The 6,317-nt window shown below is 39.9% G+C and overlaps 1 long non-coding RNA gene across 1 annotated transcript; it reads right to left on the minus strand.

The window, feature by feature from the left end:
• Positions 1-1,686: 1,686 nt before the first annotated feature.
• Positions 1,687-6,229, minus strand: LOC106874413 (uncharacterized). Its single transcript, XR_008265571.1, has 2 exons — positions 3,469-6,229; positions 1,687-2,071 (listed from the first exon to the last, which is right to left on the minus strand). It is a non-coding gene; the product is annotated as an uncharacterized LOC106874413 (long non-coding RNA).
• Positions 6,230-6,317: the final 88 nt, after the last annotated feature.

Below are 6,317 nucleotides of genomic sequence, written 5' to 3' on the forward strand. Positions count from 1 at the left end.
ATAAACAGAATTTCATAGGTTTGATAATTGTTCTTCATGGTAAAAGCTATCGTGATGGTGTTGATGGTGGAGGTGGTGGAGGTGGTGGTGATGGTGGTGGTGGAGGTGTAAGTGATGGTAGACATACCGTCGTGGTGTTAGTCGAAGTGTGGTGGTGGTGGTGGCGGTACTGTTGGTGCATATATCATACAGGTATCTCTCTGCGCGCGCGCGCACACACACGAAAACACATACACACACACACACACGCACACATGCATACACACACACATATGCACATTTGAAGAGGCCGCATTGTCACGATCTTGTCTATTAACCATCGCAGTTTCCTTCTGATCGGTCTTACATAGCTAAACGATAATTATAGCGTCAAGCTGTTGTTGTTGATGATGATGATGATGATGATGATGATGGTGATAGTGATGGAAACTTACTGCAATCAGTTGAAATAGTGCAGTGCCTTGCAAATCGGTGCACTACATCAAATGAAGGGGAAAGATCTGCTTAAGGCTGTCGTACTGAAGTAGCTGCGATATGATATGCTAGAGATAACAATGTAATGAGCTTGCTATAGTAGTAGTAGTAGTAGTAGTAGTAGTAGTAGTAGTAGTAGTAGTAGTGCTAGTGGTGGTAGTGGTGGTGATGGTAGTTGGAGTAGTAGAAGCGGCGAATCGACTGAGATGCTAGAATGTTGGGTAGAATGTCTAAATCCTTTTATCTACAAAATACAGGTATTTGAAATACCTGTATTTCATACAGGTGTTTCAAATACCTGTTATATCAGCTACTGTTAATGGAATGGCATGTATATATGGCACATCCATTATCGAGCTCAACATAATAATAAACCGTAGTTAAGATCTGATTATGCATACATTGACGTATGAAATGTTAAATATTATAAGGACCACTTCGAATTCCAGCTTGGACCAGTGATATTTGCTACAACTCAATAATATAGTATGTTGTTGTTGCTGTTTGTTCGTTCTCGAGCCATGCCTGGCTCATAAGGGTCGGTTTCTCGGTTTCATTGGCGTATAGGTTCGCCACCTGGACAGGACGACGGTCCGTCGCAGGTGAACTGCTAGATGCAGGAGGAAAGAGTGAGAGAAAGTAGCGGCAAAAGAATCAGCAGAAGTTAACCATTACCTTGTGCCGGAACCGCGTGGAGCTTAAGTGTTTCGCTCATAAACACGCACATCGCCTGGTCTGAGATTCGAACCCGCGACCGCGAGTACGCTGCTCTAACAACTAAGCCATATGCTTCCACAATATATTACGTGCAGTGAAACAATTACTGGCGATGTAGAAACAGTTATTAACCTTTCTATACAAGTAAAATCCCAAATTAAGATGTAATTTGTGAAACGCTTTTGGACTTGTTAAAGAATTCTGATTTATTATTTTCTTTTATTAAATTATTTCTCTGCCATACTTTTAATTAAAAACGAATTTAGAAAAGATTTGAAGAAGAAAAATGTTAGTTATATGTATAACTCGTTCTCCCCGTGAGAATTCCATGGTTATTTCGTTAACTATGGTCTTTGAAAGTTTACAGAGCAAGAAATAATTTCTTTCGAAATTGTATTTCTGACGCGTTTGAATCTTTTAATGATGGGAAGTTCATTTAAGTGCTGGGTGGGGCAGAGAGGACGGACTACTTTGAAAAATTCACAAAATCATTAATTTTAGCTGCAAACAAGTTTTATTGACATCAACGAGTTTGTAATGAATTAGTATTTGTCAAAATCAAGTGTTAAAAACAACATCCAACATTTGGTGTCCATTTTCGTTGATGCATTTCTGAAAGCTTGTTTGACGCGTTGCACATTTTCCGAGGTCCGTACCGCTCGTGGCGCCCCCACCGGTCTCCTATTCATTAGTGTACCTCGTGTATGAAGTGCATTCACCCAACGTAAGATTGTGTTACGGGTGGGAACAGCTTGATTTCGGTGAATGTTGAAGTGGTATCGAAACATACGGTGAATTGCTGTGACAGACTCGTTATACTTCACGTAACTGTCGTAGACAAACACGCAATGCTCTATCGTCCACTGCGTCGTGGCTTTACCTGAAAAGAAAACAAAAAAATAATGTTAAGACACCACAGACCAAATGGTACCTGTCGGACATATGTCCCTCCATCTGGGACTGAGTAATAATTATTTCAAAAAAGTCCGTTCTTTTTGCCCCACCCTATAGTAATGAAAATGTAAACGCGTGGCTTAGTGGTTAGAGCGTTCGGCTCTCAGTCATAAGGTCGTGAGCTCGATTCCTGGACCAAGCGGTGTGTTGTGCCCTTCAGCATGACACTTTATTTCATGTTGCATCATTCTATTCAACTGAAAATGAGTACTAGCAGAGTGCTGGCACAGCCCTCTGTCTGTCTCTGTCTCTGTCTCTGTCTGTCTGTCTGCCTGTCTCTGTCTCTGTCTCTGTCTGTCTCTCTATCTATCTATCTATCTCCGCATCTCTCTCCCTCTCTCCCCACTTCTAATTCTCCCACCCTAGGTGTGCCGTTGCCTCGAAGAGTGAGAGACTTGAAGTCTGCGTCTGCTTGTTCCTAAACACAAGTTCCTAAAACAATCAGCAAAAGTATGGCACATGTGACTTGGCCATAAAAATTCGGGGCTAACGGCTAGCTCTTGGGTTTTAGGAAATAATTACTTTGAAAACTATATTCTTCGTTATGCTCTTGTCATGTATTGCATTCTAAGAGTTATTTTCTGTTATTTTTATGTCAAGATTTGAACGCGTCAACAAAGAGCTAGATGCGATTGTCTACGAGAAGATATTGGTTCAAGAAGAAACAATGAAACTGCAATGAATATTTGCCCTTGTTACTTGTTTATTCTTACAAAAATACAAAAACTAAAACTAAATCAGTCATCATTGGACAGAGTTCGATCCGTGGAATTAAAGCCTTTTGCCTAGATCCTGTATTATTAACCAGCACTGTTCCTCTGCAGGGATCGTTGTGTTAATAACCTTCACGGTTGTTCCATAAGGTGGTTATTGCTGATGGGGTAATATTTCATAAGGGCATTACTATTACGTCGACGCTTTCATTTTAATTTAATGAGGTGGCATTTGCTGCAAATAAAACTTCTGCTCTTATTCAATCATGCTAGTACTCCTTTCTTCTGCCGGTAATTTGAATCGATTCCGAATTTGATATTTTCCGTCTTCTAATCTTGACCCCGTATCTTTCAATTCGTCTTTCACACAGCCTCTTTTTCTCCCCCTCTGTGTCTCACCTCCTTCCCTCCCACCTCTCTGTGTATTCCTGCCTGTCTGTCTGTCAGTATGTATGTATGTATGTTTCTCTCTCTCTCTCTCTCTCTTGTGGGTAGATTATTAAAATCATTGAAATGCGTTGAAAAATATAACATATTTCAAATAAAACATTTCATCACACGATTTAATTCTGTAAAAATGGCTTCAAAGTGCCTGAAATCTTCCACTTACTTGCAGTTTCCATCTTAACTTAACCAGAGATTCACATTTGAAGTTTTGTGAAAGATTAATTTATAATATCTAGCGTCAGCCAACTGTAAGCAACTTATGTAAAGGATATTAAACATTATCAACACACGCAGCAGTTACTGAGCCCGAACCACGTATGTATCACTTGCCTTGTCAGAACTCCAGCTAATCTGTCTTCTCTAATTAAGTACCATAAATTGTTTTAACTGTATTACTTTATATCGACAAGATAATTATTCACCAGACGATTATTGTTTGAAGAGGAAACAGCTGGCACTTTGAAGTCTAAAAGTTAGAGCAGTGACTTAACAAGCGATAGTTACGTGTTTCGAATCTTGTCTACGGTCATCTTTTATCGTTGACTTCTTTCAGTCATTAGACTACGGCCATGTTGGGGCTCCACCTTGAAGAATTTTCAATCGTATGAATCGACCCCATTACAGTCTTTTTAAGCCTCGTACTTTTATCGATCTCTCTTACGAACTGCCGATTTACGACGACGGAAATACATCCAGACCGATTCTCAAATGATAGTGGGAGACACACACACACACACACACACACACGACGGGCTTCTTTCAATTTCTGTCAACCAAATCCACTCCCAAGGCTTTGGTTGGCCCGAGGCTGTAGGAGAAAACACTTTCCCAAGATGCCATGCAGTGAGACTGAACCCGGAACCATATAGTTGGGAAACAATACATATGCCGTTACACGAGCACATTCAGTTTCCACAAGTAAGAAGTGCAGAAAGGACTTCGTATACAAACACGTTCAATAACAGATCCTATTTTGTTTATAATGTAGCAGATAAGAGAAACTGTTAAGTATAATAAACCAAAGGTTGCTGAAGCAACAATAATCACTTCCTGTTTCCTGGGGGTAATTGGTTTCGTCAGCGAAAATGCGGGGAAAATTGGATAAAGACGCTTCATTCAGTGTTCACCTTTCTTGTTGAATGAATTTTAGGAGAAGACTTGACAAAGTTAAGGAGATCCATGCTGCAAGCTTCTACAATGTCGTGTCTTGGAAGTGCCTTGGGTTCAATAATTTCAATGATTTGGTATAAAACCAGACAACCGGAAGTTTACTGTCAGCTATGTTTAAGTAGATCATGGTTACGATGTGAAAGGATCAGCATGAATGTTGGGACGGGTGGTGAGGTGGAGAAGATGAAAGATAATGATACAAGGCGAGAGATAATAATACGTGATAGAAGATAACACATGGTAGAAACGGTCAAGTATAACGGACATTACACAATATATATATGCAGCACACGCATTCAATCACATAACGTGAAATAAAGTGTCTTGTTCAAGGACACAACGCGCGGCCGGGAATCGAACTCGTGACCCTACGATCGCGAGTCGAGTACCCTAACCACCAAACCACACGACTTCACACACACACATTTATAGACATACAAACACACTTACACACACACACATATATGTATATATACACACTTACACATACCTATATGCGTGTGTATGTGTGTGCATATACAAACACCTACACACAAACATATTAGACACGTGTGAACAGGCCGAAAAAGAGATAACTGTTAAGTTCAGTTTTAAAAGCATAGTTGATGATAACTTCATCTAGCTGATAAATAAGAAATGTACGTATTGTTTATTTTCTTCGTCTACTTACTTACCTACCTGTCCGGCCACTACTTGCCTGCCTGCTTGCATGCCTGCTTGCCTGCCTGTCTGTCTATCTCTCTGAGTGCTTCTACTCTCATTGGAAATAATCGGAGGTGTAACACCAAACTTGTTCAGATAAAACGTTGCTGTCGTTTGAATTATATATCACATAGTGTTTGTTATTCTATGGCAACCTGTGGGTTTGTATGTGGGTGTATATGCACAGTTTTTTATGTTAGGGAATGGAGCGGATAAAATCCAGGCTATATATGTTTCATATGTAATAATTCCCTAAATAAAAAAAATAATAAATGCGCCCTTTTAAAGCCTAGCCAGGCTCATGGGCCCGGTTTCCCGATTTCAATGACGTATGTGTTCCCCAGCTGGACGGGACGCCAGTCCATCGTAGCGTTATTCATTTTTGCCAGCTGAGTGGACTGGAGTAACGTGAAATGAAGTGTTTTGCTCAAGAACACGTGTCGCCCGGTTCAGGAATCGAAACCACAATCTTACGATCATGATGCTGACACCCTAACCACTAAGCCACGCGCCTCCACAATAATTACCTAAACGAGGAGGTAATCCGCTCGCTACTCGTCGAGCCAAAGATACCTTAATCAAATGACGGTTACATTATCGTCAAGGGATCCTATGTTAACTTGCAAGAGATTCAATCAAAAATGACTGAAAAACACAGAGTTAGAGGAAAAAAAGGAAAGCATATTCGTGAAGAAATAATATATGGGAGTGGATAAATGCCTGAACTTGTTAAGGAAAAGAACGACTTAATTTTTTTTATTAACCACACAGCGTCGACACACAGAGGGAACAACACAAGGACAGAAAAAACACAAAAGTGGAGGAAAAATAAAATCGAACGAAAAGAATGGTAATGATAAATGAAAAGGTGGAATGACATCTACTCGAACCCCACACTCCAGTTAACGTCATTGAACGTTGTTAGAAAAAAAAATTTTTTTGATACGTGTTATTTTATTTTTGTCTCTTTCTCCTTGTGTGTTGCTTGTTTTATATACTTTGTGGACGACTGACATGCGTGGAGTGTGAGTTGGCCAAATACAAAATCTATCTATCTATCTATCTATCTATCTATGTACATATATATATATATGTATGTATGTATAACGCCTAGTTTAGAATAGAAGCAGCTGATGAAGG

The sequence above is a fragment of the Octopus bimaculoides genome, chromosome 14 (assembly GCF_001194135.2).
Source record: "Octopus bimaculoides isolate UCB-OBI-ISO-001 chromosome 14, ASM119413v2, whole genome shotgun sequence".
Lineage (NCBI taxonomy): Eukaryota > Metazoa > Mollusca > Cephalopoda > Octopoda > Octopodidae > Octopus > Octopus bimaculoides.